Genomic DNA, 19070 nt, shown 5'->3' with positions numbered 1-19070 from the left:
CAAGGAAGATCCATTATCCACCAAGACTTTAGCGATGTGATATTCCTTGCACTTTACAGAGATATGCAAGGGCTTGTTGTGGTTCGGTCCCTCAGCGGGGATTTCTTCATCAGTGAAAGTGAGGTGATCATTAGCCGTGATGTGACTAACAATCCCCTCAAACTTGTCTTGGGAGATAGTGTGCGATACGTATGCCTCGTTCAAGACTTTCAACAGAGCTTGCTGATGCGGTTCGGAGCTTAGGATCAACGACAACAGAGTAATCTTTGCTGGCGTCCTATGAAGTTGATCCACGATGGAGTACTCGCTCTATCGGATATATTTTAACAGCTCGCCAGTCTCCTCCTCGGATTCTTTATTTTCCTCGGTTTTCTTTTTTTCTTTTTCCTTTCCTTTATTCTTGGGAGCTTTATCATGAAGATCTTCGGGAGTGTAGATCCTGCCACTCCTAGTCATGCCCCCAAGTCCAGCGATGTTAGAGATATCGCTGTCGGTAGAAGAATGGATGTCGTATATCCATGGCACAGCCTTATTCGATTCGTAGGGAAAAGGTCTTGGAGCAGTGATCCTCAACGGTATCGGACCTTCCCCTTTATTCGTCTTGATTACCAACAACGGAGTTGATGTGCGTTCGCTTGGCGCGGTTGTTGGCTTACACTTAATAACAAACGGTGTGCGATCCATTCTGAACATACGCATCGATTAATCCTTTCTTTTTATTAATGTTTATTAATTACTAGGAGAGATGTATGCAATGCACTCCCCTAGATCCCTCCATGATCTTTGATAAGAATGCATGATATGAGATGATGGCGTTGAATATGCATGCATTGTGTTTATTCAACTAAGCATTATCATGTTTTCAGGATGCTCCTAAGATGATGCATGATATTGCTTGGTTTGGATAAATAATTTTTTTCCTTTTTTTGGGTATTTTGTTTTTTGTATTTTTTGGGTGAAAAGGGAATCTACCTATATGAATGTGATGAAGGTAGATGTTAACACCATGTAATGGAAGATTCTTATTCCTATTTATTCTTATTTTAAAAGGGAATGTTGTATGTTTAAAGAATGCAATGTATGCTCAAACAATGTCACATAAACAATGCACAAACAATTCACTCATCCACGAACAGTCACGAGCGAATCACGAGGTAGGGGTATCCTGCAGAAAAGTGCATATTCAAGGAGGTTCTAACTGTTCTCACCGGTCCAAGGCCCCCAAGGTGCCCCCATTATAGGGACCCAATTCCTCTCGTCGTAAGTCGATGGAAAGCTCCAACGCACTGTCGAACTTGAGTTCATGGTTTTCACCTTGAGTGATGCTTTCCGACAACGGTCTACGGGCACCTATAGACCCATTCGACAACCGGCCGTACTAACATCCACTCCCTATGGCTTTCCACTCATGCCCCCGGGTATAGAGGGAACTGTTGTGTGCAAAGGTTCGTGTGCAGTTTATATTTTAAACGATTGCGGAAATTTAAACACGCAACAGTTATTAAAGCCAGCTAGATAAAACATATTATCATACAAGCGAGGGGTAATGAAGTAATTTTGAACTATTATTTTAGAAATAATCCATCACTAAATGGGACTGACTCTCGAGGCTTCCCCAGTGGAGTCGCCATCTGTCGCCACCCGCCGAAACGGACATTGGCATTCGCGACGATGGTCGGACTCTTTTTAAGTTTGAAAAATGGTGGATTGTTAGAACGACTTATTCTCAAACTGAGACCTCATCGAACTAACAATTTTATTAAATGATTCACCAATCCATGTTAATCCCAAGCAGGACCCTCCATGGATTAGTGGTTTTCGTAAAAAGAAGGGGTTCTTGGAGTCGCCACCAATGTTTTACTCAAAACATTGGAAAAAGATATAAGGCAATTGATTTTTACAAATCAACTTTGGCCATTACAACCAGAGTCGGGTAAGGGAGTCGGTTACGTGCGAGGAAGGTGTTAGCACCCCACAACGCCCCTTTCGGGTTCCCTATGACGGATTATTTCATGAATAATAGCGTAAAATTACTAAACTACCCCTATTTATTAGAACGATTATAAGTAAACTATCTACATGTTGAAAGCGTGCAATGCAACAATCAAAAAGCGATAAATGAAAGCGGTAAAAGAAAGGACTTGGAAAGAAACCTTTGAAGCGTGCTTTTATATATTCAAAAAGAGTTAGGAGGCTTTTTGGCGCTCCTTCCCACTACACGCTCGCTCGCTCCTTTCCCTAGAACAAATATTAACTATGGAAATCAAAGAGATTTCCCTTCGACTTGTTCGAGTCTCAAGCTTCAAGGCTCATGACTCAAGAACTTAGTCGGGTTGGCTCTCAGAGAGGTTCCTAGGGCAGAGAATAGCTCAAAAACCCAAGAATCCTCAGCAAGAGGGTCCAAACCTGTGGAAAAAGTGTGGGAGGACGTGCCAATGACGTCCTATTTATAGGATTGAGGCGCAATACGGCCTGGGAGGTCAATACGGCCCGTACTGGGTTTTTGAACTACAGTACGGCCGTATTGAATTTGGTACGACCCGTACTGAGCCATTTTGAACTACAGTACGGCCGTATTGAATTTGGTACGGCCGTACTGAAGTTCAAAAACTTCAGTACTGATGTTGTGAATTTTACTCGTATTTTAGCACTTTAATTCACAAGAATTCATAGCATAATCATGCATATCTTTCATGTTTTTAATAAATTTTTATATCATTTTCCTATTTTATGCTTTTCTTGGTATGTGTTGTGTTTTCTCTGAGCAGGATCAAGATTTAAGAATTAAAGAGGAAATGCTGAGCTACATGGAAAATCACGGCCGTGATTCTAAATCACGCCCGTGATTCACCAGAGAAAATCACGGCCGTGACTCCCAATCACACCCGTGAACGCCACTGACCCGTCATAGATGTGCTCCAGAGAAGATCACGGTCGTGATTCTCAGTCACGGCCGTGATTCACTTCGCGTCTCAGCTTTTTAAGTTTTATGTTTTATTTTTATTTTATCTTTGTAATTTTTTATCTTGGTAGTTTTACCTTTTTACCCTTTTAGGTTATAAATTAGATGAGGTTAGCCTAGAACCAGGATTTTTTTTGTTTCGGAGACAGTTTTTTTTAGTTTTTGACACTTGGAGAAGGTTGGGCGCCTGTGCCATCGACTCTAAGGTTTGCTTTTCTTTTATTCTTTTTTTTTCTTGGAGAACTACTATGAACTCCTGTGAGTAGTTTCCCTTTTTTTGGGATCAGGGCTTAGCCTCTGAGAACCTCTTTATTAATGCATTATTCAGTTTCTTAATTTTATTCCAATTCTTGATCTGTTCTTTTATATTTTATATATGAACTTTAATATTATTGTTTTCATAATAACATTAATTAAGGATGAACTGAGAGGAGAACTTGATTATAATTATGATAAACAATTAATCTTAATTTTCATAATCATAGATAATTAGGGATGAACTGAGAGGAGAACCTAATTATCGGAACCTAAAGGAACAGACTTGAGTGTTAAATCACAAGAGTTGATTTAAGCTTTCGATGAGCAATAGATTAACAAAGATCTTAATGGGTTTAATTGAACGTAATTACCACGAGAGTAGAGATTAATTTTAATTAAACACGTCCTCGTAGCCTGAGAAGGTGCAAGGATTAAATTAGGTTAAGACTACCTTCAAGATGGAATAGAATTAATTAATGAAAATAATAATTCAATAATGTTGGAACTCTTTGTGCGAACCCTAGATTCCCGGAAATCTCCTTATCTTATCTTAAAGTTTTATCTTATTCATTAATTGCATTACTATCTCTTTTACCATCGAATCTGATCTTATCATCTCAAAACAAAAATTCCATCTGTTTTAAAATTCAAATTAAAATACTAGTAATTCTAGGTCAAACACGTAGTCCCTGTGATTCGATATTTATTACTTGACGACAACCGTACACTTGCGGTTTTCCATACATCAAGTTTTTGGCGCCGTTGCCGGGGACTACGTCTCTTGATTTAAATTACAATTATTTTAATTCGAATTTTTTTATAAAAAAAAAATTAAATAAATAAATAATTTTTTTTTTTAGTGTTTACTTCTCCAATTCAGATTTCACGGGTCACTTTCTTTTTTTTTGCAGTGCCTTAGGGTTAATGCAAAAGAGATCTCTACGTCTTGGGAAACCAACACCACTTGATCCTGAGATTGAAAGAACTCTCCTGAGAAGGAAAAGAAACCTTTCTAGAGAATTTGACATGGCTGCACAACGAGATAATTTACCGCTTCGGGATTACTCTGCACCCGTAGCTCGTGGGATACCTGGAGGGGAGATGCAAACTGGAGCTACTGTACCAGCTTCTCTGGTGAATATGCTCAAACAGAACACCTTTGGAGGACTACCATCAGAAGATCCTAATGACCACTTAGAGGGGTTCTTGGAAATCTGTGAGACCCAGCAATTTGATGATGAAGTTTCTGATGGAATGCGACTCCGCTTATTCTCACTCACCTTGAGAGATAAGGCAAAGGTGTGGCTAAGAACAGTGCCTAGAGAAAAGATAGCAACTTGGGAATTATGTGAAAGAAAATCACTAATTTCCAACAAGGCACTGGAGAGACTATTTATGAAGCATGGGAGCGGTTCAAAGGATATCTTCAAGCATGCCCACAACATGGCTTCAACCGTTGGCTTACCATCCAATTTTTCTTTGAAGGATTGGACCAACAAAGCACCATGATATTAGACTCAGCAGCTGGAGGATCTTTCATGGGGAAACCTATTAATGACTGCATGATTATTTTGGAAAATGTAGCCTCAAATCACAGCCAATACAGTGAAAGAGAAGTCACAGCAAGGAAAGGAACTCCGGGGCGATATGAAGTGAACAATATTGAGTTACTCTTAGCAAAATTTGATACTCTTAATCAAAGATTAGACAAGATGGAAAAAGCTAAGGTTAATTCAGTGGCTACAAATCAAGTATGTGACCTTTGTAGGGAACAAGGGCACACTGCAGTAGATTGTACCTCAATTTTTACTGGAGAAAAAGAAGATACTACTGAACAGGTGGCAGCTTCTCATAATTTCTATGACACTCCTCGAAGAGAGAAGAGTAATCCATATTCCAACACATACAACCCTGGTTGGAAGAATCATCCTAACTTTTCTTGGAAGAATAACCCAGTTCAAGGAACTAGCAATCAGCAACCTAATTTCCGTCCGTCCAATCACTTCATTAATGGGGAAGGAAATCCAGTACAGACACCCTCAATTCAACAAAGTGTTTCAAGATTAGAAAACCTTATGGAGAATTTTGTCACTAATCAAAAACAGACCAATGATTCAATGGCAAATTCTATTCAAAACCTTGCTGTCAAGGTTGAGAATATTACTCTCCACAACAAGATGCTGGAAAATCAAATTGCACAGTTGATGCCTAGTTCAAACAATTCTCCAGGTAAGTTCCCAGGTAAAACAGTTGCAAACCCAGCTGAAAATGTTAATGCTGTTACTTTAAGGAGTGGGAAGAAATTAGACAGACCTGTGTCTAATCAAAATGATAATGTTGAGATTGATGAAGATGCTTCTCCTATGGTTGAAAAACCTGAAAAAGAGAGATTAGAAAAAGAAAAAGTATCTTCATCAAAGCCTCAAACTGTTTATCACCCTCCAATTCCTTTTCCTCAAAGGTTAGCAAGGACTAAACTTGATAGACAATTTGAAAAATTTTTAAATATGATCAAACAAGTGTATGTAAACATTCCATTTGTAGAAGCTCTACAACAGATGCCTACATATGCTAAATTTCTTAAGGATCTTTTAGCTAACCGAAGGAAATTAGATGATAGAGAGACTGTTACATTGATCCATCATAATTTGCCCAAAAAACTTAAGGATCCTGGTAGTTTCTCTATACCTTGTCTCATTGGAAATCTAAGGTTTGAAAAAGCCTTATGTGACCTTGGGGCAAGTATCAGTTTAATGCCTTTATCAATTTGCAAGAAATTAGATATGAGAGAATTAAAGCCTACAGCAATGTCAATCCAGTTAGCAGATAGATCTATAAAATATCCCATAGGAATTTTAGAAGATGTTCCAGTTAAGATAGGTAAATTTTTAATTCCGGGAGATTTTGTTGTTTTAGAAATGGAAGAGGACAAACAAATACCAATCATACTAGGTAGACCATTTTTGGCTACAGCAGGCGTGATAGTAGATGTCAAACATGGAAAATTGTACTTATCCATTAATGATGAAACAATGGAATTTAATATTGCTAAATCTGTTAGACAACCTTCTCTTGAAAATATTTGCTGCAGGGTTGATATATTGCCTAAAGACATGGAGGAAGAAGTCATGAGATCTATTTTGAGGGATCCCTTGGAGAATTTTCTAGTTGGAGGAAAGCACATAGATCTTGAGGGGATTCAACCTAATTATGCTTGCTTGATCGATTCAAGTCCCCCGTGTAAAGAAAAAGATCCTCTAGTAGAAAGTCTTCTTGAGTCTTCAACAGATTGGCAAGAAGAAAACTCTCCAAAGTTAGAACTTAAACCACTTCCTTCATCTTTAAGGTATGAGTTTTTGGGGGCTAATTCCACTTATCCAGTCATAGTAAATTCAGCTTTAAATGAAAAAGAAACTGAAAAACTTCTCAATGAGTTGAGAAAATTTAGAAAAGTTATTGGATATACTATGGCTGATATAAAGGGAATTAGTTCTTCATTTTGTATGCATCGCATCTTCTTGGAGGAAGGATCCAAACCTTCTGTTGAAGCTCAAAGAAGACTAAATCCCAAGATGAAAGAAGAGGTAAAGAAAGAAATTTTGAAATTATTGGATGCTAAGGTAATTTATGCTATATCTGATAGTCCTTGGGTAAGTCCAGTTCATGTGGTTCCTAAGAAAGGTGGGATGACAGTAGTTAAAAATGATAATAATGAATTAATTCCCACAAGAACTGTGACTGGGTGGCGTATGTGTGTTGATTATAGAATATTAAATAATGCCACTAGAAAGGATCACTTTCCCTTACCTTTTATTGATCAAATGCTTGAAAGGTTAGCAATTCATTCATACTTTTGTTATTTGGACGGATACTCCGGTTTTCATCAAATCCCTGTTCATCCATTAGACCAAGAGAAAACTACTTTTACATGTCCCTATGGTACTTTTGCTTATAGGAGAATGCCTTTTGGCCTATGTAATGCACCTGCTACCTTCCAAAGATGTATGACTGCAATCTTTAGTGATTTATTAGAAAAAGAGATGGAAGTTTTCATGGATGACTTTTCAGTTTATGGTATTTCCTTTTATGACTGTCTATTAAATCTAACTAAAGTATTGCAGCGTTGCTCTGAAGTGAATTTAGTCTTAAATTGGGAAAAATGTCATTTTATGGTACAAGAAGGACTTGTCTTAGGACACCTAATATCTGGGAGAGGAATTGAGGTAGATAGAGCAAAAATAGAAGTAATTGATAAATTGCCTCTTCCAATTGATGTTAAAGGTGTTAGAAGTTTCTTAGGGCATGCCGGTTTCTACCGAAGGTTTATTAAAGATTTTTCAAAAATCTCTAAACCATTATCTAATCTACTTGTGAAAGAGGTACCTTTTAACTTTGATGTTTCTTGTAAGAATGCATTCTACAGGTTGAAAGAAGCTCTCACTACAGCTCCTATTCTGCAAACTCCTGACTGGAGCCTTCCTTTTGAAATCATGTGTGATGCAAGTGACTATGCTATAGGAGCTGTATTGGGACAAAGAAAGGACAAGAAGGTTCATGCTATATACTATGCCAGCAAGACTCTTGATGAAGCCCAAGCCAATTATGCAACAACAGAAAAAGAATTGTTAGCAGTCGTCTATGCTTTTGAAAAGTTCAGATCTTATCTTGTGGGGTCTAAGGTTATTGTTTACACAGATCACTCTGCCCTAAAGTATCTTTCTAATAAAAAGGATGCTAAACCTAGGCTCCTCAGATGGATTCTCCTTTTACAAGAATTTGATTTAGAGATTGTGGACAGAAAGGGAGTAGAAAATGTAGTAGCTGATCATCTCTCTCGACTTCCACAAGACCAAGCAACAAAGGAGGAACTCCCTATTAATGACAGCTTCCCAGACGAAAAGCTTTTAGCAGTTGTTGTGAAAAACAGTCCCTGGTATGCAGATTATGTGAATTACTTAGCATGTGGAGTCCTTCCTGAAGACTTTAATTATCAACAAAAGAAGAAATTCTTTAGTGACCTTAACAGCTTTATTTGGGATGAACCTTACCTATATAAGAGGTGTAGAGATGGTATCTACAGAAGGTGTATCTCAGAAGAAGCAGCTCCTCACATCATTCACTCATGTCATTCTTCCGCATATGGAGGGCATGCTAGTACGTCAAAAACTGCAGCTAAAATTCTACAATCTGGTTTTTACTGGCCAAACTTATTTAAGGATACTTGGAAGATGGTAAATTCTTGTGACCAATGCCAAAGATCAGGGAATATATCCAGGAAACATGAAATGCCATTAAATGGGATTTTAGAAGTAGAAATTTTTGATGTATGGGGAGTAGATTACATGGGACCATTCCCAAGTTCTAAAGGTTACAAGTTCATATTAGTTGCAGTTGATTATGTGTCCAAGTGGGTAGAAGCGATTCCCGCTCAAACGAGTGATTCAAATACTGTCATTAAACTCTTCAAAAGAATTATATTTCCAAGATTTGGGGTCCCAAGAGCTGTGATCAGTGATGGAGGCTCACATTTTATTGAAAGAAAGTTTGAATCTCTCTTAAAAAAGTATGGAGTCACTCACAAGGTTGGTACACCTTATCACCCTCAAACAAGTGGACAGGTAGAAATATCCAACAGAGAAATCAAAAAGATTCTTGAGAAGACTGTATCTACAACAAGAAAGGACTGGTCTTTAAGATTAGATGAAGCTCTTTGGGCCTACAGGACTGCTTACAAAACACCTATTGGCATGTCTCCATTTAGGCTGATTTATGGCAAATCTTGCCATCTTCCTGTAGAGCTAGAACACAAGGCTTTGTGGGCAATAAAATACTTCAACTATGACCTAAAGGATGCTGGAGAAAAAAGGAAATTGGAACTCAATGAGCTTGATGAAATCAGATTAGACTCATATGAAAATGCTAAGATTTACAAAGAAAGAACAAAGAGGTGGCATGACAAGCATATACATAGAAGAGAATTCAAGCAAGGGGACTCGGTGCTATTATTTAATTCCAGACTCAGATTGTTTCCTGGAAAATTGAAGTCAAGATGGTCAGGGCCTTTTACAGTTCAAAAAGTATATCCCTATGGAGCTGTAGAAATCAGAAACGATAAAGGCGACATATTCAAGGTCAATGCACAGAGATTGAAGTTGTATTTCCATGGGGAACACTTAGAAAAATTATACTCTATGGTTCTTCAGGAACCTACTCAAACATCATGAAAAAAAAAATAAAAAAAAATAAAAATAAAATAATAAAATAATAAAAATAAAAAAATAAAAAAAATAAAAAAAAAATAAAAAAAAAATAATAATAATAATAAAATAATAAAATAAAATTTCAGAGTTCCAGAGAGAATCACGACCGTGATTCTAAATCACGGGCGTGATCTTCTCTGAAAAATTTTTGGAAAACCCCAGAGAGAATCACGACCGTGATTATAAATCACGGGCGTGATCTCCTCTGTTTGAATTTTTGAAAACTCACAAAGAGAATCACGGCCGTGATTTCCAATCACGCCCGTGATTCCCTGCTGACGCTCAACAGATACAACCCGTGATTTTTGAAATTCCCCTTTCCCTTATATATTTTCCCCCCTCCTTTTACATTCTCACTTCTCTCAAACTTACGAACTCTGCCCATTCTCTCTTTTCTTCTCTCCCAAACCCTAGCTTCTCACTTCTTCTTCCTCTTCTTCCCTCTTCCTCCCACATTCACTCCTTCCGTTCATCCATGGCTCCCAAGCGCACCCGTACCGTTGGTTCGTCCTCCACCGCTTCCGATACCCACAGTTACGAGGAAGAAGCAAGTGAAATTCCGCACCTTCCTCCGAGGTTCTATCGGAACGATGAACAGCGTGAGCGGAACGAGGTATTACGCTTCCGCATTATCCATCCTACCAGGTATCTCGACTTCCCATTTATTCGTAAGTTGGGTTTACGTGCTGATATCAATTTCATGTTAACTAACATTGGGTGGACAACCTTTGCTACCATGCATAATGATGTTGTTTATCCTCGACTAGTTCTTGAGTTCTTGAGCTCTCTCCACACGGAAATATTATCTGGGCCAAATTGTTCTGAAGGTTTGATTTCTTTCCGTATGTTTAACCAAGAACACGAATTAACCCTGGCTCAGTTCAATAATATTTTTGGATTTCCCACTGGAGGGAGCACGAGAACCCCAAGTTCTTTCAACCCTGGTTCTTTTTGGTATAGTTTGACAGGTACAAGTAATTGGGTCGCTGGAAAATGTAATTCCTCTGCTTTCCGCCATCCCGCCATCCGTATTATGCACCGCTTTATTGCCTCTACTGTTTTGGCCCGAGGTGATTCTGAAGGAAAGGTTCGTTTGAGCGACCTTTTACTTTTATGGGCTATGATGGAAAACAGAGAGGAGCCTATTGATTCTGGCAGTCATTTGGCACGACAGTTCCAGAGTATTTCCAATACCAGCCACGGTGCGATTGTGAATGGCGGCCTCATTACCACTATAGCCAAACACCTTGGCTATCACGCTTGGCTGGACCAGTTAGAACCACTCCCTGGAAGCCGTACTATTAATTTTGCTACCTACTCTTCTATGAACTGCATTGCGAAAGATGAAGATGATAAATACTACTTTGTAGTAACCCAGTCGGGAGTGCACCACCAGTTACCAAATCCAACATACACCGTGAAGAACCGGGCTACACGACAGTTTCCACTGGAGCCATTAGAGGACCTACCTCCAGCAGCTGAGGAAGCGGCTCCTGCAGATGAGGAAGCAGCTCCTGAACAACCCCCTCTACATCCTGGACCTGAGGTGGACAATGCTGCTATCCTAGTAGCTATTCAATCAATGGATAACCGGCTGAAACAAATGGATGAACGCCAGCAGCATTATAATTACATGGTTGATCAAATGTATCAATGGCACATTCAACGGTATCCAGATGATTTTCCACCACAGTGAGATCTTTCTTATTCCTTATTTTACTCTGATGCTTAGGGACAAGCATTCCTTTCTGTTGTGGGTTGGTTGCATATTCATGCATTTTATAATTTTGTCAAAATAATCTATCATGCATTCATTAGCTCTTTGCTTCGGGACAAGCAAATCTTTAAGTTTGGGGTTAGGAGGATGTACGCATTTCATTCATTCATGCAAAAAAAAAAAAAAAATAAAAAAATAAAAAATAAAAAATAAAAAATAAAAAAATAAAAAATAAAAAAATCATGCATATATACATATTCAGTTAATCCCAGCTTGAATTTGTGTTTGAAAAGTAAATATTTTTAATGAAATTGTTCGTCTTTGAAAACACTGAATGTGATGAATTGAATCTTGAAGTCTCAGAACAAAAGGTTGAAAAATTAGCTGGTTTTGTGGCTAGCACTTGGTTCTTAGTATTGAGGCTTGAAATGATCGAGAATTATAAAAATAGTCTCTTGAAGATAAATTCTTTTTAATTCGTGCTTAAAAGCTTTTGGGGGGTAAAAAAAAAAAAAAAAAAAAAAAATCACCTAGCACCCCTTTGAGGTCATAGGTTAGAGGGAGAATATTCTTAACCTTAGAAAACTAAGGGAACTAATTAGCTACTGGGGAATTGTTTAGTAAAATAGCTAGCCCCCCTTTGAGGCTACGTGTTCTTGAAATTATCATCCTCTCTACACTGATTGGCTACTGGGGAAATGTTTTAGGTGAGACAAAAACAAAAATAAAAATATTACCCCTATTTGTGTCACAAGCATTGAAAAATTATTTCTGTTAAATTATCTTCGTTCGACTAATGAGCTTTACAAGATTTGACATCATGAAACTCTTAGAAACTAAGAGTTGGCGCTAGTAATGAAAGATTAAGATTCTAATTGGACCTTGTGAGACTAAGAGTGAAGATTTTAAATGCTCAGTTAATTCTTGATGAATTTTTTTTCAAAGTGCTAATTATTGTTTGAGGACAAACAAAAGTTCAAGTTTGGGGTTATTTGATGTTGTGAATTTTACTCGTATTTTAGCACTTTAATTCACAAGAATTCATAGCATAATCATGCATATCTTTCATGTTTTTAATAAATTTTTATATCATTTTCCTATTTTATGCTTTTCTTGGTATGTGTTGTGTTTTCTCTGAGCAGGATCAAGATTTAAGAATTAAAGAGGAAATGCTGAGCTACAGGGAAAATCACGGCCGTGATTCTAAATCACGCCCGTGATTCACCAGAGAAAATCACGGCCGTGACTCCCAATCACACCCGTGAACGCCACTGACCCTTCATAGATGTGCTCCAGAGAAGATCACGGTCGTGATTCTCAGTCACGGCCGTGATTCACTTCGCGTCCCAGCTTTTTAAGTTTTATGTTTTATTTTTATTTTATCTTTGTAATTTTTTATCTTGGTAGTTTTACCTTTTTACCCTTTTAGGTTATAAATTAGATGAGGTTAGCCTAGAACCAGGATTTTTTTTGTTTCGGAGACAATTTTTTTTAGTTTTTGACACTTGGAGAAGGTTGGGCGCCTGTGCCATCGACTCTAAGGTTTGCTTTTCTTTTATTCTTTTTTTTTCTTGGAGAACTACTATGAACTCCTGTGAGTAGTTTCCCTTTTTCTGGGATCAGGGCTTAGCCTCTGAGAACCTCTTTATTAATGCATTATTCAGTTTCTTAATTTTATTCCAATTCTTGATCTGTTCTTTTATATTTTATATATGAACTTTAATATTATTGTTTTCATAATAACATTAATTAAGGATGAACTGAGAGGAGAACTTGATTATAATTATGATAAACAATTAATCTTAATTTTCATAATCATAGATAATTAGGGATGAACTGAGAGGAGAACCTAATTATCGGAACCTAAAGGAACAGACTTGAGTGTTAAATCACGAGAGTTGATTTAAGCTTTTGAGGAGCAATAGATTAACAAAGATCTTAATGGGTTTAATTGAACGTAATTACCACGAGAGTAGAGATTAATTTTAATTAAACACGTCCTCGTAGCCTGAGAAGGTGCAAGGATTAAATTAGGTTAAGACTACCTTCAAGATGGAATAGAATTAATTAATGAAAATAATAATTCAATAATGTTGGAACTCTTTGTGCGAACCCTAGATTCCCGGAAATCTCCTTATCTTATCTTAAAGTTTTATCTTATTCATTAATTGCATTACTATCTCTTTTACCATCGAATCTGATCTTATCATCTCAAAACAAAAATTCCATCTGTTTTAAAATTCAAATTAAAATACTAGTAATTCTAGGTCAAACACGTAGTCCCTGTGATTCGATATTTATTACTTGACGACAACCGTACACTTGCGGTTTTCCATACATCAAGTTTTTGGCGCCGTTGCCGGGGACTACGTCTCTTGATTTAAATTACAATTATTTTAATTCGAATTTTTTTAAAAAAAAAAAATTAAATAAATAAATAATTTTTTTTTTTAGTGTTTACTTCTCCAATTCAGATTTCACGGGTCACTTTCTTTTTTTTTGCAGTGCCTTAGGGTTAATGCAAAAGAGATCTCTACGTCTTGGGAAACCAACACCACTTGATCCTGAGATTGAAAGAACTCTCCTGAGAAGGAAAAGAAACCTTTCTAGAGAATTTGACATGGCTGCACAACGAGATAATTTACCGCTTCGGGATTACTCTGCACCCGTAGCTCGTGGGATACCTGGAGGGGAGATGCAAACTGGAGCTACTGTACCAGCTTCTCTGGTGAATATGCTCAAACAGAACACCTTTGGAGGACTACCATCAGAAGATCCTAATGACCACTTATAGGGGTTCTTGGAAATCTGTGAGACCCAGCAATTTGATGATGAAGTTTCTGATGGAATGCGACTCCGCTTATTCTCACTCACCTTGAGAGATAAGGCAAAGGTGTGGCTAAGAACAGTGCCTAGAGAAAAGATAGCAACTTGGGAATTATGTGAAAGAAAATCACTAATTTCCAACAAGGCACTGGAGAGACTATTTATGAAGCATGGGAGCGGTTCAAAGGATATCTTCAAGCATGCCCACAACATGGCTTCAACCGTTGGCTTACCATCCAATTTTTCTTTGAAGGATTGGACCAACAAAGCACCATGATATTAGACTCAGCAGCTGGAGGATCTTTCATGGGGAAACCTATTAATGACTGCATGATTATTTTGGAAAATGTAGCCTCAAATCACAGCCAATACAGTGAAAGAGAAGTCACAGCAAGGAAAGGAACTCCGGGGCGATATGAAGTGAACAATATTGAGTTACTCTTAGCAAAATTTGATACTCTTAATCAAAGATTAGACAAGATGGAAAAAGCTAAGGTTAATTCAGTGGCTACAAATCAAGTATGTGACCTTTGTAGGGAACAAGGGCACACTGCAGTAGATTGTACCTCAATTTTTACTGGAGAAAAAGAAGATACTACTGAACAGGTGGCAGCTTCTCATAATTTCTATGACACTCCTCGAAGAGAGAAGAGTAATCCATATTCCAACACATACAACCCTGGTTGGAAGAATCATCCTAACTTTTCTTGGAAGAATAACCCAGTTCAAGGAACTAGCAATCAGCAACCTAATTTCCGTCCGTCCAATCACTTCATTAATGGGGAAGGAAATCCAGTACAGACACCCTCAATTCAACAAAGTGTTTCAAGATTAGAAAACCTTATGGAGAATTTTGTCACTAATCAAAAACAGACCAATGATTCAATGGCAAATTCTATTCAAAACCTTGCTGTCAAGGTTGAGAATATTACTCTCCACAACAAGATGCTGGAAAATCAAATTGCACAGTTGATGCCTAGTTCAAACAATTCTCCAGGTAAGTTCCCAGGTAAAACAGTTGCAAACCCAGCTGAAAATGTTAATGCTGTTACTTTAAGGAGTGGGAAGAAATTAGACAGACCTGTGTCTAATCAAAATGATAATGTTGAGATTGATGAAGATGCTTCTCCTATGGTTGAAAAACCTGAAAAAGAGAGATTAGAAAAAGAAAAAGTATCTTCATCAAAGCCTCAAACTGTTTATCACCCTCCAATTCCTTTTCCTCAAAGGTTAGCAAGGACTAAACTTGATAGACAATTTGAAAAATTTTTAAATATGATCAAACAAGTGTATGTAAACATTCCATTTGTAGAAGCTCTACAACAGATGCCTACATATGCTAAATTTCTTAAGGATCTTTTAGCTAACCGAAGGAAATTAGATGATAGAGAGACTGTTACATTGATCCATCATAATTTGCCCAAAAAACTTAAGGATCCTGGTAGTTTCTCTATACCTTGTCTCATTGGAAATCTAAGGTTTGAAAAAGCCTTATGTGACCTTGGGGCAAGTATCAGTTTAATGCCTTTATCAATTTGCAAGAAATTAGATATGAGAGAATTAAAGCCTACAGCAATGTCAATCCAGTTAGCAGATAGATCTATAAAATATCCCATAGGAATTTTAGAAGATGTTCCAGTTAAGATAGGTAAATTTTTAATTCCGGGAGATTTTGTTGTTTTAGAAATGGAAGAGGACAAACAAATACCAATCATACTAGGTAGACCATTTTTGGCTACAGCAGGCGTGATAGTAGATGTCAAACATGGAAAATTGTACTTATCCATTAATGATGAAACAATGGAATTTAATATTGCTAAATCTGTTAGACAACCTTCTCTTGAAAATATTTGCTGCAGGGTTGATATATTGCCTAAAGACATGGAGGAAGAAGTCATGAGATCTATTTTGAGGGATCCCTTGGAGAATTTTCTAGTTGGAGGAAAGCACATAGATCTTGAGGGGATTCAACCTAATTATGCTTGCTTGATCGATTCAAGTCCCCCGTGTAAAGAAAAAGATCCTCTAGTAGAAAGTCTTCTTGAGTCTTCAACAGATTGGCAAGAAGAAAACTCTCCAAAGTTAGAACTTAAACCACTTCCTTCATCTTTAAGGTATGAGTTTTTGGGGGCTAATTCCACTTATCCAGTCATAGTAAATTCAGCTTTAAATGAAAAAGAAACTGAAAAACTTCTCAATGAGTTGAGAAAATTTAGAAAAGTTATTGGATATACTATGGCTGATATAAAGGGAATTAGTTCTTCATTTTGTATGCATCGCATCTTCTTGGAGGAAGGATCCAAACCTTCTGTTGAAGCTCAAAGAAGACTAAATCCCAAGATGAAAGAAGAGGTAAAGAAAGAAATTTTGAAATTATTGGATGCTAAGGTAATTTATGCTATATCTGATAGTCCTTGGGTAAGTCCAGTTCATGTGGTTCCTAAGAAAGGTGGGATGACAGTAGTTAAAAATGATAATAATGAATTAATTCCCACAAGAACTGTGACTGGGTGGCGTATGTGTGTTGATTATAGAAAATTAAATAATGCCACTAGAAAGGATCACTTTCCCTTACCTTTTATTGATCAAATGCTTGAAAGGTTAGCAATGCATTCATACTTTTGTTATTTGGACGGATACTCCGGTTTTCATCAAATCCCTATTCATCCATTAGACCAAGAGAAAACTACTTTTACATGTCCCTATGGTACTTTTGCTTATAGGAGAATGCCTTTTGGCCTATGTAATGCACCTGCTACCTTCCAAAGATGTATGACTGCAATCTTTAGTGATTTATTAGAAAAAGAGATGGAAGTTTTCATGGATGACTTTTCAGTTTATGGTATTTCCTTTTATGACTGTCTATTAAATCTAACTAAAGTATTGCAGCGTTGCTCTGAAGTGAATTTAGTCTTAAATTGGGAAAAATGTCATTTTATGGTACAAGAAGGAATTGTCTTAGGACACCTAATATCTGGGAGAGGAATTGAGGTAGATAGAGCAAAAATAGAAGTAATTGATAAATTGCCTCTTCCAATTGATGTTAAAGGTGTTAGAAGTTTCTTAGGGCATGCCGATTTCTACCGAAGGTTTATTAAAGATTTTTCAAAAATCTCTAAACCATTATCTAATCTACTTGTGAAAGAGGTACCTTTTAACTTTGATGTTTCTTGTAAGAATGCATTCTACAGGTTGAAAGAAGCTCTCACTACAGCTCCTATTCTGCAAACTCCTGACTGGAGCCTTCCTTTTGAAATCATGTGTGATGCAAGTGACTATGCTATAGGAGCTGTATTGGGACAAAGAAAGGACAAGAAGGTTCATGCTATATACTATGCCAGCAAGACTCTTGATGAAGCCCAAGCCAATTATGCAACAACAGAAAAAGAATTGTTAGCAGTCGTCTATGCTTTTGAAAAGTTCAGATCTTATCTTGTGGGGTCTAAGGTTATTGTTTACACAGATCACTCTGCCCTAAAGTATCTTTCTAATAAAAAGGATGCTAAACCTAGGCTCCTCAGATGGATTCTCCTTTTACAAGAATTTGATTTAGAGATTGTGGACAGAAAGGGAGTAGAAAATGTAGTAGCTGATCATCTCTCTCGACTTCCACAAGACCAAGCAACAAAGGAGGAACTCCCTATTAATGACAGCTTCCCAGACGAAAATCTTTTAGCAGTTGTTGTGAAAAACAGTCCCTGGTATGCAGATTATGTGAATTACTTAGCATGTGGAGTCCTTCCTGAAGACTTTAATTATCAACAAAAGAAGAAATTCTTTAGTGACCTTAACAGCTTTATTTGGGATGAACCTTACCTATATAAGAGGTGTAGAGATGGTATCTACAGAAGGTGTATCTCAGAAGAAGCAGCTCCTCACATCATTCACTCATGTCATTCTTCCGCATATGGAGGGCATGCTAGTACGTCAAAAACTGCAGCTAAAATTCTACAATCTGGTTTTTACTGGCCAAACTTATTTAAGGATACTTGGAAGATGGTAAATTCTTGTGACCAATGCCAAAGATCAGGGAATATATCCAGGAAACATGAAATGTCATTAAATGGGATTTTAGAAGTAGAAATTTTTGATGTATGGGGAGTAGATTACATGGGACCATTCCCAAGTTCTAAAGGTTACAAGTTCATATTAGTTGCAGTTGATTATGTGTCCAAGTGGGTAGAAGCGATTCCCGCTCAAACGAGTGATTCAAATACTGTCATTAAACTCTTCAAAAGAATTATATTTCCAAGATTTGGGGTCCCAAGAGCTGTGATCAGTGATGGAGGCTCACATTTTATTGAAAGAAAGTTTGAATCTCTCTTAAAAAAGTATGGAGTCACTCACAAGGTTGGTACACCTTATCACCCTCAAACAAGTGGACAGGTAGAAATATCCAACAGAGAAATCAAAAAGATTCTTGAGAAGACTGTATCTACAACAAGAAAGGACTGGTCTTTAAGATTAGATGAAGCTCTTTGGGCCTACAGGACTGCTTACAAAACACCTATTGGCATGTCTCCATTTAGGCTGATTTATGGCAAATCTTGCCATCTTCCTGTAGAGCTAGAACACAAGGCTTTGTGGGCAATAAAATACTTCAACTATGACCTAAAGGATGCTGGAGAAAAAAGGAAATTGGAACTCAATGAGCTTGATGAAATCAGATTAGACTCATATGAAAATGCTAAGATTTACAAAGAAAGAACAAAGAGGTGGCATGACAAGCATATACATAGAAGAGAATTCAAGCAAGGGGACTCGGTGCTATTATTTAATTCCAGACTCAGATTGTTTCCTGGAAAATTGAAGTCAAGATGGTCAGGGCCTTTTACAGTTCAAAAAGTATATCCCTATGGAGCTGTAGAAATCAGAAACGATAAAGGCGACATATTCAAGGTCAATGCACAGAGATTGAAGTTGTATTTCCATGGGGAACACTTAGAAAAATTATACTCTATGGTTCTTCAGGAACCTACTCAAGCATCATGAAAAAAAATAAAAATAAAAAAATAAAAATAAAAAAATAAAAAAATAAAAATAAAAA

General features: G+C 37.2%; 2 non-coding genes across 2 annotated transcripts; both read right to left on the bottom strand.

Moving 5' to 3' along the window:
• Positions 1 to 4560: 4560 nt before the first annotated feature.
• Positions 4561 to 4670, bottom strand: LOC145949424 (small nucleolar RNA R71). The gene has a single exon (XR_014427632.1). It is a non-coding gene; the product is annotated as a small nucleolar RNA R71 (small nucleolar RNA).
• A 9461-nt stretch (positions 4671 to 14131) lies between these two features.
• LOC145949423 (small nucleolar RNA R71) lies at positions 14132 to 14241 on the bottom strand. The gene has a single exon (XR_014427631.1). It is a non-coding gene; the product is annotated as a small nucleolar RNA R71 (small nucleolar RNA).
• Positions 14242 to 19070: the final 4829 nt, after the last annotated feature.

The sequence above is a fragment of the Cajanus cajan genome, chromosome 6, assembly GCF_000230855.2.
Source record: "Cajanus cajan strain Asha chromosome 6, NIPB_CcT2T_4, whole genome shotgun sequence".
NCBI lineage: Eukaryota > Viridiplantae > Streptophyta > Magnoliopsida > Fabales > Fabaceae > Cajanus > Cajanus cajan.
This window is presented reverse-complemented; position numbering and strand designations above follow the sequence as displayed.